This window comes from Camelus bactrianus, chromosome 34, assembly GCF_048773025.1.
Source record: "Camelus bactrianus isolate YW-2024 breed Bactrian camel chromosome 34, ASM4877302v1, whole genome shotgun sequence".
NCBI classification, from domain to species: domain Eukaryota; kingdom Metazoa; phylum Chordata; class Mammalia; order Artiodactyla; family Camelidae; genus Camelus; species Camelus bactrianus.
In genome coordinates this window covers 3970988-3989249 of record NC_133572.1, presented here as the reverse complement: position 1 = coordinate 3989249, position 18262 = coordinate 3970988, and the positions used below count along the sequence as shown (strand labels likewise).

The window sequence follows — 18262 nt, the reverse complement described above, 5'->3', positions numbered from 1 at the left end:
CCCGTCTTGTTAGCAGATTTCCTTGCCAGGACACAGCCTGTATAACAACATGACAGCCTGGGGTAAGAGAGCCACACGAGCAGTCAGGAGAAAGCCACGTGACACTGGGTTACTAAGACATTATTCCAAGGAGGCAGGCCATTGGCTTTGCTCCCAAGATTAAAAGGCCTCTCATCAAAACTACTAGTGTTGGCAGCATCCAAACATACACGGAAAAAGCTGGGTCTCTAATAAGTCTGCAAATGCCCACCCCCAAACTATACAATGCTGGGTTAGAGCATTAAGGGCAGTTGATGGATTGTTGCATACGTTGTATTTGGATCCCATCCAGTCACAAATGTGCACGCCTGCAAAGGTCTCCTCCTCTAGTTAGACACAGACTTGAACGCCACTTCCAGCTCAGCCGCAGTGGGCAAGCCAGCATTCGGAACCTGCCTGTGAATGAGCTTTACAATCTGGAGCTGCTGCCAAGACAGTACTATGAGGCATCGGGTTTATATTTTACTGCTCCACGATGTCCAGCCTTTCTGCCTCCAAACAAGGAGAGGAGAATTTCACTGGTCCTTCTCCCACTGCCTCAAAGGCCTTTTGCCAAAAGTTTTCAACAATGAATCCAGAAGTTAGAAATTAGCTCCTGTGGAGTGAAATAGAAAAAGTAACTTTGCAAATGATGACAGTGATTATCTTTCCACCTGTATTGGTCTCCCCCAACTGAATTTATGGACATCTTAAAAAATGAAGCTAATAAAAGAGATACACAACCAAGTTAGAAATAGCCTTCTCCACACGGATATTAACACCCCCCAGGCTATGCGTTTTCCTGGGGTTAGCAGGGAGTCCATGGTTAAGATGGGAACTGGCAGGAGATTCACAGTGGGAACCACTGGTCCACACTCCCTAGCTCAGACTGGAAGACAGACTGGCTGCAACATAGCATCAACACATGCAGGACTGAGTTCCTTCAGAGTTGGTAGGTACCTGAGATTCCCCTAGTGAAATCTTCCATTTAGCAGAGAAAGTTAATAAGACTCAGGGAAATGAAGGGACCAGCTGGAGATGACACAAAAAATGATACTTGTCACTGAGAGCCTGGAAGCCAAACTCCTGACTCCTAGGCTGCTGTTCTTGGTCCGCTGTGTCTCTACAACCCCCAGGAAACAGACACATCTCCTGCTTTCTTTCTGGCAGTGCTGTTCCATTTCCCTCGAATTCCTTACCTTTTCTTCTTTCTTCTATTTCATTGTTTGCATTAACCTATTTTAATATTTCATTTTCTTTATTTTGTTGCCATTGTACTACTGGCAAGGCAAGAGAGAATCACCTTAACATGCAGAAGGTAAGGTTTCAGTAGGAAATAGAAAAGAGGTTTAATCACAGCGGAGGTTGAAGAACCACTTCAAAAGTAGAATGGATACTTTCCTGTTTTTAATGACGTAGGGTGGGTGCTTTCTGAAGAGAGACGCTTAGTTAGATGAACTCTATTTTCAATAACAGTATAGATAATTGTTTAAGATGTAGAATAGATAAACAAGATTATACTGTATAACACAGGGAAATATGCACAAAATTCTTGTGGTAACTCACAGCGAAAAAGAATGTGACAATGAATATATGTACGTTCATGTATAACTGAAAAAGTGTGCTCTACACTGGAAATTGACACAACATTGTAAACTGAGTATAACTCAATAAAAAAAAGTTATAATAAAAAAAAAAGATTCTCACCTGAATGAATCTTTTTCCCCTCCCATATAGTTCTAGCTCTTTCCTCTTCTTTCCTTTGTATTACAGACAGCAAAAGGATCTGTCTTTGTTGAGGAAATGCTTCTTTGGTAAACTATTTTTTAATTTTATTTTTTTAATATTTTTATTGAAGTATAGTCAGTTTTATTTTATTTTATTTTCTTGCAATAAAGCTATCAGTGAAACCTAGAGTTAAATTCTTTGCTGTCCTATTCACATCCTTCCTCCTTCTTTGTGAAAGAACTGACACCAGTATCTGTTATTGGCATTGTGGATCTCTGGAGTTTAGGACCATACAGTAAACAGGAGTTGCATAGACCCTGATGTCTAGAGGATCATGATGTAAATGAGAAATGTGGCTGTTGTGTAAGACCCCAAAGGGTAGGACTAGGATTGATGAGTGGAATTTACAAGGGTGTGAATTTTAAGTCAAGATAAAGTGATGGTTCTGACACACAGAATTTCCTAAAATAGAACCCACTGCCTCCAAGCTGGTGAGTTGTTCTCTGTCACTGGACAAACTCAGGCATAAGGACCACCTTGAAACAACATTGTGAAGGATGTGTGAACATATGATACACAGAGAAAAATATCTAATATACAAATAATGTGTCCCATAAGAAAAAGAAGTAGAAAATGGTGCAGTAGGAATATCTGAAGATTTAAGGGTCCAGGATTTTTGAAAATTGATGAAAGACACCAACCCACGTATTCAAGTTCAACATACCTGAACAAGACAAAGAGAAGGGGAACCGCACTTGGCACACCACAATAAATCTGCTGAAATCAAAGACAAAAGGAAAAAAGGAAAAGTACCAGAGGAAAAAAAGACATGTTACCTCAGTTGCAATAAGACTTACCGATGACTTTTCAATAGAAACCACAGAGTCAGAAGACAAGAGAGTGTCCAAGTACGGAAGAAAATCACTGTCAGTCTTGAGTTCCTTATGTAGTAAAAATATCCTTCAAAAATATGTGAAATAAAGTTATCTTCAGATAATTAAAATTTGACATAATTTGTTACTGGAAGATCTGGGCGAAAGGAAATACTAAAGGGATTTATTCCTGAATGAGGAAAACGATTACATATAAAAGTGAGGATATACAGGAAAGAAAGTGACAGAAAGGTTAGATATGCGGCAAGTGTGAATGGAGACCAACACTATGGAACCATAAAATAGCTTGTGGCATTAAATCCCATGACAGAAATAGCACAAAAGGCAGGGAGTTGTAAGTAGATGAAAGTTCTAAGGTTCTTGCATCCTTCGGGGAGTGATGGTGGTGCTGATGTGTATCAGACTCTTATCAACTCAAAGTTCCATGTTGTAGGCACCATGACAACCACAAAATGATAGTAAATGAAGGTTGACTTCAGATGCTAACACGGGGGTTGAGAAAAATGTTAATCCCGAAGGAAGCCTGAAAAGAGAAGAAAGGAACATGGTGGGGGTGAGAGAGAACTGAGAGTAAGGTGGTAGGGAAGTAGACCCACATATGTCAGTTTGTAATACATTTATGAATGAACGTGTTGAAATGAAGTAACCTAATTACCTCAATTAAAGAACACAACTGGATTAAAAAAAATTACATGGCAATTATGTGGAGAACGTTTGAAAGCAAGATGATTGTAAAACATATACCATGAAAACATTTTCAAAATTAAAGTGGTGTAACTGGGTTAATATCAGACAAAATAAAGACTAAGGCAAGAGTCGTTACTGGAAATAAAGAGGGACATTTTAAAACATTAAGTTTCCATACACTTAAAACCTGAACTTCCATGCACCTAGTAACATGTATACATTATACAAATATGATAAAACACACGCACACAGGCGCACACACACACAAAGGAGAAACAGACGAATCTACAATGATAGTGAGAGATCTTAAGGCATCTTTCTCCATAACTGGTGGATCAAACAGACACAAAAGAATCAATAAGGTTATAAAAGATCTGTGCAGCATGCTAAACAAACTTGACCTTGTTGACAACAAATATTTAAAACACTGCACCCAACAGTCGGGTTGCAGCTGCGCTTGGGTTGCCCACTGCTCCCGAGTGGACTGGTCTCTCAGGAACCCGGTACCTCCATGGGTTGAGGTCAGCCTGCAGTTGAGTCCCAAGAGACATAAACAGAGCTGTGTCCATGTTCCCTACTTTCCACCAATGACTAGGAAGAAGATGAGAGTTCAAGCTTTCCCATCCCCAGCACCTGCATTAAAAATAAATCAGTAAACAAATAAACCTAATTACCTTCCCCTAAAACAAAAACAAACAAAAATAAAACATTGAAAAAAAAAAAAAGAGTCCAAGTTTTCCCAATTTGTGGATTGCTCCAGTCTCAGAAATATCTGTTGGTATGATCCATGGCAGAAATAATATTCAAAAGAATTTTGAGACTTGTAATGCTGGGTAAACACTAGTAATACCAAATTAAAAACGAAGGTGGTGGGGGGCGGGCACAGCTCAGCGGCAGAGCGCGTGCTCAGCACATACCAGTTCCTGGGCTCAATCCCCAGTGCCTCCGTTAAGGGAAAGGAAAAGTGAAGGAAAGGGACGTTCAATTCAAGTCCTGCATTTTGATGCAAAGACAGTTCGGCCAGGATAGGGGTTCAGCAGTCAGGCTCACGTGGACGAGAGCGGAGGGTCCCTAGAAGACAGAATCAAGGTGCGATGCAACCTTGGGCTGCACCGAGTGAACTTTAGATCCCCTTTCAAGGGAGCTAATCCCAGGGAAGCTGGTCAGACGCGATGGCCGGGTACAGGGGAGGTCGAACCGGCGGAGGAGCTCAGCGCCCAAAGCCCCTCGCCGCTGATTAGCGGAAGCACCTTCCCGAGTCCCCGCGCGGTTTTGTCTCGGTGGCTTCTGGCTCTGAGTGCAAGGAAGTTCCTTTTCTCTCCACTGGATAGTTTGTCTTGTGTGCGATCATGTCCAGAGCACCAGCCCACTAGGATGACAAATAAACTCCACTGAAATTTCCCAATTTATTGAATAGTCCCTTTTGAGAATATGCTTAAGGGTCTTTTTCAAACCCGTGAGATGAAGCTGGATTCCGGGAGGAAGCCCCAGTCTGGGTCTGAGACGGCAGCAGAAAGGAGGCAGAAACACAGCTTACCGCACAGGGGAGGGAGGCCAGCGGTTAGGGGCTGGGATCTGCGCAGGGCCAAACCTCAGCTCAAGGGCTCAGCTGTGTGACCTTGGGTGGGTCACCTGATGTTTGTGAGCCTTGACAGCCTCATGTGAAACGCGGATGATACTGCTACCCGCTTACAGAGCTGCCATAAAGCTCAAGTGAGGCAGCGGTTAAAGTTCTTATCATGGCGTCTGGCAGGCAGGCTGTATGAGCTATAACCTTGAAAGATGTTAACCAGAGGGAACCAGACGATTTCTTTAGTCCTCTGACACACAGCCTAGTCTAAAATGAGGACCCTGGTTTGATGCCAAGAGACAAGAATGTTATCGTCCCCGACACAGAGTAGTAACTGCCCTCTAAGTATCCATTAACCGAGAAGATTCATGACAACAGAAAGATATAAATTCAGTTCTTTTAAATGGATGTTTGTTTTGATAATCCTAACGTGCGCGGCCCTCTGAAAAATAGTAGCGTGTTGATACATAAAACGCAAGGGGCTCCAGCGGACCCAGGAAGACCACAGACGCGGCAGCGTGCGGACATGCTCCCGGGTGGGCTTCCGGGCAGCAGGGAAAAGTCAGCCGTGGGGGGGTTTGAGGCGGGCATCCCCTCCCGCTCAGAGGCCCGGGCTGCTGCTTCACCTCACACCTGCGTGCTTCCCTCTCCCTTCCTCTCCTTTCAAAACCGACGCCATGCGCTGCTGCCGGAGGGCCAGGGAGCGATGAACTGGACATGGGCATCGAAATGACGGTGACCTGCCCATTGCTGTCTGTATGAACTTGAGCGACTCATGTCACCTGTATCTTGACCTATAAAAATAGTTAGTAACAACACCTTCATTTCAAAAATAAATAATGTAACATACGCCCTATTCCCAGTATCATGCCTGACAGTCCAGAGAGTTAACTCTCTCCCTCACTTCCTCTTTACCCCCACGCAGTCCCCAGATGCAGCACATTTTAGGTAAGAGATAGTTAATAGACGTTTGAGTGACTAATGGCTTGTCAGTGACTAATGGATATACGTCTTTTCATGTTGTCTGGGTGAGTGGTTATTTTAAGTGACTGAGCTGAAATATTAGGATATGATTGGAAGAAAACACCCCCAGATTTGAATAGGGCTTCACCCAGAGAATACTCACTGTAGGAATTCCTGCTGCCCATACAAGCCCAGGAACCATGCTTTTGGCCCCAGCATCTTGGGGCAATCATCACGCCCTGTACACCTTGGGATGTTCTGCCTGAGGGCGGCAGTCACTCCGGTGTGGCTCTTCCACTGTGGTCCCCTTAGCTCCCCGTTCAAATAAGGTACGTGTCATAGAGTATTTTAATTCACCCATTTGTACATGTTTGCCTGGTCCCTATCAGACAGCAAAAAAACGTCTCTGGTTTGGGCCAGAGTCATCCTATATCACTAGTACCTGCCGTTAGCTCGACATGTAAAAGGTCTTTGGCAAAAGCTAAGCGAAGGAGTGAGAAGTTACAAGAAAAAACCCCAAATCCTATGGCCCTTTGGAAGCAGGAAAATGTTTGGCTCGTGCACCCGCGGGAGGCAGGTTTCTGATCCCAGTGGTGGAGGAGCCTCGTCTGCTGCAGCAGGTGGACCCACCTGCCTCATGGCTCGGACGGAAGGTCTCCAGCACCATTCACAGGACGTGACCTTGGTGCTTAGAGTTGAACATACCAGGCAGCCAGCAGAAGGCACAGGCTTTTCCTTCAGGAATAATATGACGGGAGAGAGGAGCTATATCTTACCTTTCCAAGAAGTAATTTAATTCTCCAGTAGCTAGCACGGCTGGAGAGGCTCCCTGTAGCTCTTGGGAGCCTCTGATCTCATTCCCTTCGGCCCTCAGTGTGGCTTTGGCTCAAGTACGAGGGAACTAACAGTGCTGTGCCTGCAGGCCAGTGACCTTTCCCCAGATCTGACCTCCCCGGCATTTGTGTGTTCTGAGAGAGTAAGAGAGCGGTGCCCAGACACCTCTGCGGCGAAGGCAGCCTCAGCTCCCACCTCCAGGCCTTCCTCACTTTCTGAAACGGCCGGACGCATGAGGTCACTTCCTCAGTGGGGTCCCCGTCCACACGTCTGCACCTCTCCCCGGGCTGGCCAGTTCTCTGCACCGCTGCTTCTGGAGTATGTCCACAACAACAAGATCATCAAGTCAAAACAGTCTCCCTTCTCCAAGCGCCAACCCCACCGTTGAGCAATAGGATGAAGTCGGGATCCGCAGCCCACGTGCCCCATCTTTCACCCTCTGGGCTCAGCCTACATTGTCTGTTCCTCTCCTAACCCTCCCCTGTAAGACAGCGCCCTGTGCACCCAACTCTTGCACTAGGACCTTGCCACCGCTGTGCCTTTGCATCAGCTGCTCCTTCTGCCTGGAATCAACCTCTGCCTTTAAAATTAGCTCTCTCCTGGAGTCAGGAACAGAGCCTGGCGTTGCTGGATTTCCCCGGACGCTTCGAGGAGCTCATTTCAGCAAACGCGTCTGAAGGACCTACTCTGGCCAGAAGATGCTTTCAATCGGTTGCTCCTTTACAAAAACCGAAGCTTTTTTGTTTTTTACTGTAAATTGGCTTACAGTGTCTGTTTTCTTCTGAGGACAGGAAGCTGCTTTGGTCTTTTGAGCTGAATTGTGTCTCAGATTCATTCATTGAAGCCCCAGCTCCCAATACTTCAGAACGTGACTGCATCTGGGGACAGGGCCTTTAAAGAGGTGGTTAAGTTAAAATGAGGCTGTCAGGGTGGAGCCTAATTCAGTCCCACTGGCGTCCTTAGGAGAAGAGGAAATTTGGACACACACACAGGCAGCAGGGGTGCCCGCATACAGAGGAAAGGGCGTGTGAGGACACAGCGAGAAGGCGGTCGTGGTCATCTTACAAGTCAAGGAGAGAGGCTGCAGAAGGAACCCACCCTGTGACACCTTGACCTTGAACTTCCAGCCACTGGAACCGTGAGAAGATAAATTTCTGTTGTTTAACTCTCCACCCACTCCACCAAGTCCGTGGTGTTTCGTTATATCAGCCCCAGCAGACTTGTACACATGTTAACAAGCAACATGTTCTTGTTCATCGTGGAATTCTTTACATTTTTAATACTTAGAGCTTCTTGGAACGTAGAAGATAATCAGTAAAGGTGTATCGAACGGCAGGAAGACTCTGGGGTCGGCCTCATGGCAGAGGACTTGGATGTAAGCATCACCTTCTGGGGGAAAGGGCGTATCCAGCCACGGAGAGAACTGGGGAGCTCCCAGGAGTCCAGGGCAGTGATAAAATGACAGGGGCCCCACTCCCCACCCCCAGCCAGGCACATGCTCAGGTGCCTCTGAAGACGCCTCTTCCCTCCTGAAGACCTTCGCATCACTTTGGGGTGACAGTGAGTTTCCAGATTCTTGGCTTGGCTTTTCTTTATCATAAGGAAAGAAGAGAAGGTCTTCTTTTATTTTTTTTCCATGTCGAAATGTATTAGTGTAACCTCCAGCCCACATACTGCCTGCCACCTCTTAAAAATAGGACATTCCTCTTTAGTGAAATAACATGCCAGCAACAAAGACAAACGGAGAGCAGCAAGAAAAGGAACTGGGGAGGCTGTGAATCGCTTTCTTTCTTTCCCACATAAATATAGTAAGAGAATGTCCGATGCATAATTACGCTTTGGGGAAAGATCTCAGCCCATTTATAGGGGCACAGTGAGGACTCTGCTTTTACTGAGCCAACTTCTTTTCTACTTGAGGGAAAAGGGATGTTGGAGCCAAGTTATACCCAGCGTGACCTTTTCCCTTTCCTTTCTCAAACGACAACTTTTCCAGACCGTCTTCTCGGGTAACGTTCTCACTGCACCCTGCCTATGGTAAATGTCCTCTACCTGTGTCCTCATAGCACACTCACTCGCATGATCTTGTGAGTGCCCCAATTTATGCTCGTTTATATATATATTTCCTCAAGATCGCAAAGATTTAGTTGCAAGGCGTGACTGACTTAGTGTCCAATGCTCTACAAGTTTGTTTACTGTACAAATGAACAGAGGAGATGACATTTGTCTCCCCAATCTGCTCCTTATGCATGAACACACACACACACGCATGCATGCATGTGCACGCGCACACACACATGCACGCACATACACACACACTCAGAGACTATACGGTTTACTGGCTATTGCTTGCAGCTAAAGAGAGTTGATCTGGTTGAATATGTAACTCCAAGACACAGGGACCAATAGCAAATTGAGGTGCTTCCAGGGAACTGAGAGAATCAGTTCAACACTGAACGATAAGCCACAGAGATGCTAAGACCATCCACCTCGTACTGGCAGAGCCAGAATGGAAACAAGGCCTCTTGACTTTCAGTTCTGTTCCAGGCCCAACTATCCTTTGAGGCTGTCTGTTTTGGGGAGACTAGTTCTCCAGCGTGCCCAGTGATGCTGAAAGCTATCCAAAATGCTTTCCAACTATTCCACATATGGTTGGGAGGAGATAGAATATGGAGGTGGAGTGGATCAGAGGGGAAATAGTAGCCATCACTGGCCCTCCTCCAAGCTCTGCTGGGTAGCCTGGCTGGGGAAATTTCTCTTAGAGAGTCCCCTTCCCTGCACACACACACGCATACGCACACACGCACACACACGCGCACACACACGTGCACACACACACAATTCTCTATTCTTCTCCCTTTCCTTGAGAGCCCAGCAGCCTCACTGTGCTGTCAGACTTCTACCTGCCTGGCAGAACGTCCTCTCCCAAGCCTGCCTTCACAGGGTCTCAAGCTCTGGACTGCTCGTTCTTCACTGGTCTTACCAGAACTGCCCAGTCTCCACTCTTGTCGTCACCATTGCACCTGTTCCAGAAAAAGCAATGTATTAGCCCAAAGAAATGCATGTGGGCCTGCCAAGTACCGCCAGAAGGCCAGTGAGGAGGACATCATGTCAAGGAGGAGGGGCTTCCTGAGAGCACATCACAAATGTTCCCTGTGTTTTAAGCCGCCTCTGCTCAGCACGCTGGGGCTGTGCACAGCTTGCTGCAGAACTTCTACTTTGATAAGAGTTTGGAGACAGAAGCCTGATTAGACTTAAGTTCTCCATGTCATAGGGGAGTGTCTCATCAACTTTTGAAAACCTGTTCTCTTAGAGCTCTCTGCGGTTTTAAGATTTATGTGTGGATCAATCTGAATATTTCATATTCAATCAATAACTCATTTGAATTCTGCATCCCAGTGTCTCCATGTGCAATTCTGCAAGAGAGCAAGACTGTCTCTGCTCTTTCGGGACAGGGACACCAGTGAACTCAATGCCAGGCAAGCCCTCCAGGGTTGAAGGTAGTGGGTCCTCTAAAGCAAGTCAGAGCGCGGCTGAAGGACGAGGCAACGTTAACAAATGAACCTAGAATGGTTATAGTAATTCACTCATTCACCGTAGATTTATTCGCAGAGCAGCTTGGTTTTGATTTTTCTCTAGGAGATTCCGACATCTCCTTGGAAATATAGAATAATTCACATCTATTATTCTCAGAAGTGAGGGGCTAGAGAAGAAAGAATAAAATTTAGGCTCCAATGTGAAGTCTCCACGGTCAAAGCATGTGATCGCTTCCTTACGTGGACCCAGGAAGCTCTGTCATCCTTCTGCATGGATAATGCAAGCTTGCTCCAAATTCATGAGCCCCAAGTATTAGTTGTAAGATTTTTAAAAACCTAATATCATATAGAAGCGCCAAGAGGAAGGATGGTGTATTAAAGGGGCCTCTCTTACGGAGGCAATTTGACAACCGTTGGTTTTATGAACAAGCTCAGGCTTCAGAATCAGTAAGTCCCAGGTTCCAGGGTGCTGGCTGCCTCTCCAAGCCCTGTCTTCCCCGTCTCTGAAATTGAGGTAATCACACCGACGTCAAAGAGGCGTGTGTGTGCATGCGATGTGGATGAAAAAGAGAAAATCCTTATGAAGCGCTTATCCCAGCATGAGGAGCATAGCAGGTTTTCAGTAACCGTCGACTCCTGTGTCTCCCAAGTGTCAATCCTGAGAAGTGACTGAAGGCAGCTCCCCTCTCCTTCCTGGCATCATTCCGCCTCTTCTTTGGGTTCTCAAAGGGCGTGGCCGAGTGCTGCCACCCGGTCCCTAGCAGGAACACTCTGAATGACAGGTCGGCGTCCGCTGACCCTCAAGACATTGTTCAGATTGGCTTCTGTCACTCAAAAGTGGTTGTAGAGCCGCATAAAAGCAAACGTGAAATTTTTTTCTATTTCCTAATATATACATGTATTTATGTATAACATATGCATGTGTATGTTATAAATATTGTAATGAGATTCATATTATTAATACGAAATTACGCCTCAAATTACCTCCAATCAAGTAAAATTGACCATCTGGGAAAAAGCATCTTCTTTATCCGGTGGCTTCACGGCTCCCTGGCACGAAGCCAGGCGTTCCCAGAGGCGCGTGTGCCCCTCTCTGAGAAATCTGATGGAGATTCAAATTCCTTTCCAGTGAAGAGAGATCAGAACGGGAATGCTCAGGCCTGGCTCGCCGTCCTCTCTGGTCTTGGGCGGGATGCTTTCCATCCCTGAAGTGACGACAGGGCCCGTCGGCCCGCCTGCAGTGGCCGGCTTCACCACAGGGGCACACACGGCGCGCCATCTCACTGGCTGTCTCAGCAGGTGTTGTGTGTCAGGACAAGGGGCGCCGTGCCTTTCTGCCCCTAAGCCGTTGCGGTGTATGAGGACCAAACGAGGGCCAGCCGTGACGCAGAGCTACGACAGAGAATGACCAGGTGAACACGCCATAGACAGACACACGCCGGGCTCCTGCCCCAGGGAGCAGCCCTCGCCCTGGGCCTGGGCTTGCTTCCTAGAAGCGGGAGTGGGAGGCCTGGCTGGCAGTGACCTTCATTAGCTCTGAACCAGCTCTTCCTCTCTCTTTCCCCGTAGAGATTTATTTATTCATTTGCCTTGGCGTGGTTAATGGGAACTGAGGCTGGGGATGGCGGGTAGCCAGTAGTGGATGGAGAGTGTTATATATTGCTTCCTGAAGGGTGACACTGGGGGCGGGGAGGGCGGGAGGAAGGGAGGGCCGGCGGGGGAGGAGATGGGCGGCTGAGGTCCGCTCTAATTGAATACCTAGTGAGCAAGATGGATGGTCCCCCCCAGGGAGCAATTAGAACTTGAAGTAGCAGGAAGAAAGAGGAAGAAAAAAGCTGGGTGGGGGCAGAGAAATCGGGTCATGGAGAGGAATACCCGATGGGGTCTAAATTTCAGAATAAGGCAGATAAACCGGGCAGCAGAGGTGGAGGTGGGGTGGGAGGGCTGGAAGTGGAGGCCACACACCCGCCCCAGCAGCAGGCCCACCCTGGGCGGTGGCAGCCGGGCTGTGATGTAAGAAAGGCCTTCCTGTCTCCCCCTGGGACATCGCATCTCCGTGTTTGATGATGCGTGAAAGTCATTATTTAGGTTTAGGATTTTGAGTCCCCCGTGGGAGGTAATACTTTAAGCTGTGATCATTGTCTCACACTGCGGCGTGAGTGTGCTGTGTGGTGGTGGTGGTGGCGGAGTTGTTCAGAGTAAGTTAATACCTGGAAAAAGCAAGTTAGGGGACAATGAGAGGGTGTGTGAAGGGAGGGCATGGGACTGAGGGCCCCAGAAACGGATCACTTCTGTCTTCTCTGTCCCCCCACGCTGACTGCTCTACGGCGGGATCTGGATGGCTGGGTGCCCTACCCCAGGAACACAGGAAGTGGGGCAGGAAGGACGCTCGAGGGAGGAGGAGGATGGGGTGGAGCTGGCCTGGGGTGCATGGATGGGGAGCATGTGCGAGGATCTGGGGAGACAGGCAGACAGCTGGTTCAGGGACAAGTGCCCAAAGTGGAGGTTCTTTGGGAAGAGGTGGTAGAAAAAAATACGGTTGGAATGGCAGGTGGGTGAGTAGCAGGCCAGATGTGAGGGGTATTAAACATACACGATGGAGTTTGGGCTTGACTTTGTAGATCACCGGAAGGGCCCACCAGAGCTTTCTGAGCAGGAAGCAGAGGAGAGGAGGTTGAGAGCAAGGGTGAAGTAACTTAGCCCCTGGACCTCAGCTCATTTGCTCTTCCTAACACCCCAGGAAGGAATGCCTTCTGCAGCCAGGGAGCTTGTGATCTGAGCAGCTGGCCACCTGCCCAAGGACATTCAGCTACAAAGCAGTAGAGCTGAGACTCAAATGTGGGTCTCTCTGAAACCCAGATGGGTGCCTTTCGGTGACTATGTGTCGGCATAGTTTTGTGAGACTGAAATTCTCCACCAATGTGCCATGTTTTGTTAGTGAGGGTGTTGGTTTCCCTGGGCTGCAGGATGCATGACCACAGACTCAGTGGCTTCAAAGAGCAGAAATGTATTCTCTTGGAGTTCTGGAGGCTAGAGGTCTGAAATCGAGGTTCTCTCTGAAGGCTCCAGGGGAGAATCCTTCTTGCCTCTTTTTGCTGCCAACGGCTCCAGGAATTTTCTGACTCACGGCCTCACGACTGTAACCTCTGCCTCCACCTTCACATGGCCTCCTTTGCTAATGCTCCAAGCGCAGGCTTATCCATCAGGTAGAGAGTACCAAACAGGTGAGCCCCGGCAAGATGAGGGTGACGTCCTCCACATGGGTCCTTACGCTGGTTTGTTTGCTAAGTTCATTTGTACTAAACTCTTTCACATATGCTCTGTGGCTGGATCCTCGGAGGAAGGATAAAGCAGGCTTTTTTGTTTTTAATTAGAAAAATGTGTTGCTCAAGAAAACCAAATCCTTGAGTCTCAACATCCAACTACTCCGACTGCTTACCTTTCTCTCGCGCATCTAATGATTGTGCATGTGTGAGGGTGTTGATACAACGTGAAGAAGGACGTTCTCCTTCCAAGCTGTTGGAGAACGGAAGACCCCACTGCAGGGAGAAATGAGCAGCTCATCAGTGGAAGGTACTGTGGGTTCAAATGCACACCCCCTCCCATCACCACCAAAAAATACGTCCACATCCTAAGCCCCAGGACCTGTGAAGGTGCCTCATTTGGAAACAGGGTCTTTGCAGATGGAGTTAAGTGAAGGATCTCGAGATGAGATCCTCCTGGCTTTAGGGAGGTCCCAGATCCAATGTCTGGTGCCCTGATAAGAGAAAGGAGTGGGAAATATGGGACACAGGCACAGGGGAGAAAGCCAAGACTGGGGTGATGCAGCCACAAGCCAAGGGATGCTAGGAGCCACCAGAAACTGGCAGAGCCAAGGAAGGGAGAGAGGACCTGCCTGCAGACATGTTGACTTAAGACTTCTAGCTCCAGACTATTCTGTTGTCTTTAGCTTCCAAGTTTCTCATGATCTCTTGCATCAGTGACAGGAAAGTAATACAGAGGGGTCCCACGGGGGATGTGTGCCCCCTAGGGAAGGACATCTCCAAAGGGATCTGAGAATCAGAAAAGCACGTCGTCTGGCTGGGTGACTTTCAAGCTTCTTTCTAATGCTCAGATTACAACAGAGCGTTTTCACTCAATTGCATTATGTACTTATAATTTAATGTTCTGCTTTTACATTTAATGCAATTTTATGACTCTCTCTATATATAATTTCATATATTTGTCTCTAATGACTACATAATATGCTATCAAATGAATGTATCATAACTTTCTAACCCTCTCTTACTGTTGATGCCAACAGTTTAAATATTTTTTACTATTATAAACCATACTGCTGCAGACCTGGCTACTCAAGCAACCATCTTGCTTTTGACATCCGGCTGGGGGTGAGACGTCTGGTGACGTCTGAAGACTTCGATGATCACAAGTTGTTGGGAGGGTGGCTATTGTCCTCTCGTGGGTAGAGGCCAAGGATGCAGCTAAACATCCAACCTACAGGATGTCTTTCCACAGCAAACACTATCCAGTTCAAAATGTCACCAGTGATGCATTTGAGAAAACATGCCTTAGGGTAAAATCTCAGGAGTGATGTCCGTAGGTCCTCGGGTTTGACTCCTGATCTGTGCTGGAGGAGAGAAAGCACCTGCCCGGCAGTCACAGGCTGGCCAGTGGCGGAGCCAGGGCCACACCCGGGGCAGCCTCCGGTCCAGTGCTGTCATCCTGCTGGCCCGGTGCCTCTCCTCCATGGTCCAAAGCCAGGAAACCATCCAACAAAGGGTTTCAGGACCGAGAACCAATGAAAGGTGAGTACCCCGGGGCCTCGGTGCTCAGGCCCTTGACGACTTTGGGGAAGTGAAATTTACTCCTCTTCTACACGGAACGTCCGTTCCCACCGTGTTAGGAAGACTTCCCTGAACACTCCAGTCCACCTGCCGGGCCACAGCGTAGACGCCCCTCACTGCCTGCGCTGCCCATGAAAGCACTTTAGACGTTCTGGCATGCGGTGGGCCCTTAGTAGCTGCTTGGAGAATGAATGCCTATCAGTTTCATAGCTCTCTGTGAACGGTCTTGGGTATGGATATGGTCTGGTCTGAAGCAGTGACTATAGGAAAACGCATGCTCTTTGAAACTTGGAATGGTCCAGGCAGCATCTCCGCCCTCTCCTCCATCACCTGAGACTCAGGGGCTGCTCCCCACAGGACGGTGGAGGGATCCGTTTCATCAGTGCTCGCAGAGCACGGGCCTGAGGTGGGCCCCTTCCACGTCAGCTGGGAGCTCATTGGCAACGCAGAGGGCCGCTTCCTGGGTTTAAAATCCGTCACCTCCCCAAAGCCCAGAGCCACGCTTATACGTAGGCAGATGAAGAGGGGCTTCCCTCCCCTACCACGGTCCCGGGAGGCGCTTGGGTGCTCAGGGGGAGCTGATCTGGGCAAGACGCTGCTCCTTGCCAGTGAAGGTGAGGAGACTGTGTAATGAGGCACCGGGCAGGGAGGGGGCACGTACCCCTTTAGTAAAACGAACACAAATTCCTCACAAGAGTCTTCGGAATGACATGAATCCTCGTCAGGGTATAACGTGCTGTTTCTGATCCTTTAAGGGGAAAAACAGTCACCGCCCGGAGTTAAGCCTCTCGCCCCCATTCCTCTTTCTCTGCTCTCAAGCATATTCCAGAGCTCCCTCCCCACCCCACCGCTTCCTACCCCCTGGAGACCAGACCACGCTTCTTCTTTGTATCAAAGCCACAGAGATGGGGACTAGACAGAGTCATCGGGACGGAGAGGATGTTTCAGGTGCAAGAAGGCTGGAGGATGGGGATTTTGTTATTTTGTTGGAAGGATGGCACTCCCTGGACAGGGGAAGGGGTAAGAGACACCAAAGGGTCTTGGAAGAAGAAACTTGGAGAGAGGAGCGAGAGAGAGGACAGCTTTGCAGGTGCTGCTTCCCCCTTTGTGAGGTGTGAGGGGGCTGGGGAGTGAGGCCAGGGGCTAATGCCTGGATCCCATTTCCCACCCTTTCCCCTAAGCCTGGAGGAGTGGGACCAGATCCCTTCAGCAGGAAGCCACTTCCCAGAGCGATTGTTTGGTTGGAGGAAGACAAGAGAAGAAAAAGAAGGAAGTCCTCACCCCCGACCCCATCCCTCTGGTCATCCAACTGAATAATCCACACTCTATTCATGGATTATTGGGTGGTACGAAGCATTTGCCCTTAGACTGTGAACCAGCTGGAAAAAGGTAAAAAATTCTCCTTAATTAGTGTTACTCTCTGTGGGACAGTGAGCCAGGATCTTCTATGCAGATTTTATGCAAATAAGAAAAGTGAGAACCAAAAGGTCTGATAACCACATCACAGTAAAATAGCATTTCGGGTCCAAGACACCAAGCCTGGGCTCCTCCCCACATCTGACTGTCTCTGAGCCCCTGTGAGGAGAAAGGAGACCCACTTGTGTGGTCTCTGGGGGCCGCGGTGGGTGCCGAGCAAGGGAGACAGTGGTCCGCATGGCCAAGGGAGAGGATGTGCTGGCCCGCTCTGTGTACCACATGAAGCTCATAAACCCCAGCCTGTGATTCACAGCTCTTAGTTTCTCCCCTCCACGCCACAGTGAAACTGAGAGGTCTCTGCTTTCCAAGAAGCATCCGGAGAGTCTTGGAAAGGCACTGATCATGTCGGCAGGCACACGCCTCCCTGAAGGACAGCGCGGTCGCCGTGGAGCGGTGTGAACTGCGCTGCGGGCAGGGAGCCCCTGCCGCCGACGTGCGGTGGATGGCGTGCGCTGGACTCCTTTCAGAGAGAGCCTTTCCGATTTCAAAGGATCAAACGTCCTTCGTGGAGCAAAACGTGTTCGCAGTCCTCTTCTTCTTCTCCATCCAACCTCAGTCAAAGCTTCACCGCTTTCTCGCTGTTTTCCTCCCTCCCGCACTCTCTGTGCACTCCGTGCAAACGTACAAGGTGGTGAAGCTCAGATTCGCTGCACGGTGACTCAGACCAGAATAAATGTGCCCGGACGTCTCTGGTTGCCCACTTAAGCAGCCATGGCCTCTTTTTATTTGCGATTTTGCTCTGCACCCCCATGGATGCTGGAGCACTGAGAAGACGTACTGAATGCAGGACTGAGACACCGAATGAACAAATAGCCTATACTTACGAAGTGTTTCCAGCTCCAGGTGCTCCCTCCCCGCCTCATCTCATGGTGGCTGAATCGGCACCGCCACGCCCCTAAGGACGCCCTCCTCTTGGGGAGTGGTTCTCCGAGGGAGCCACTGAACGCTCACTAATGCTTTTTGATATAACCTCTGTCTCAGGCATCACAGATTGGGAGGGGAGAGTGTCCACGTGGGGCGGCCGCTCCTATCAGCTCTGCCTCCCAGCCCTGCAGCCCCAGGACTGGCCCAGTGAGCTTGGAGAAGGGATGAGGAGATGGAGAGAGAGGCTGGCTGTGGCCACGAGGCTTGTTGAGATCACTTGTGGGGCCTGGGGCGGCCCTGTGTTCATGAGTCACTTTGGCTAAGTTTAGTGCTGGCGTCAGTGGCAGAACAGATGGGCAGTCAGAGCAAAGACATTCTGCTGGCCCCTGGCCCGGCACAACCCCATCCAGCTGGTCAGCCTGCGGGCTGACCCAGCGCAGCCGGGTATGAGCTGAGGACAGGAGCCCGTGACTGCCCATCCTTCCTTAGGCACTCATTCATTCAGGAACTTTGAGTGAGCACCAGTCAGCCGAAGGCAAATACAGGTCCCTCCCACAAAGAGCACGTGATCTACGTGGAAGACGGACTGGAACCCCACAGTTACATCAACAGGATGCAAGCAGACGGAAAATGGACAGGAAATAACAGTGACAGAAACGTGGACAGTGCTTTACAGTGAACAAGGCATTCTCTCAAATCTGCCATTTCCTTTGCTTCAAACAGTAACCACGGGGTGGAGTGGGGGGTTGCATTATCATCTCCAAGTTACAGATCAGCACACCGAGCAGTGAGGGAAGCTGCCCAGGGCCCCGGAGGAAACAGACTGAGGGAGCTGGGAGTCCAGACGTCCTC

At 48.8% G+C, this 18262-nt stretch overlaps 1 long non-coding RNA gene across 1 annotated transcript; it reads right to left on the bottom strand.

Annotated features, from left to right (window-relative positions):
* Positions 1-17673, bottom strand: LOC123619835 (uncharacterized). Its single transcript, XR_006728574.2, has 5 exons — positions 17371-17673; positions 13666-13765; positions 9594-9713; positions 5523-5690; positions 1-4695 (listed from the first exon to the last, which is right to left on the bottom strand). It is a non-coding gene; the product is annotated as an uncharacterized LOC123619835 (long non-coding RNA).
* Between the last annotated feature and the right edge of the window lie 589 nt (positions 17674-18262).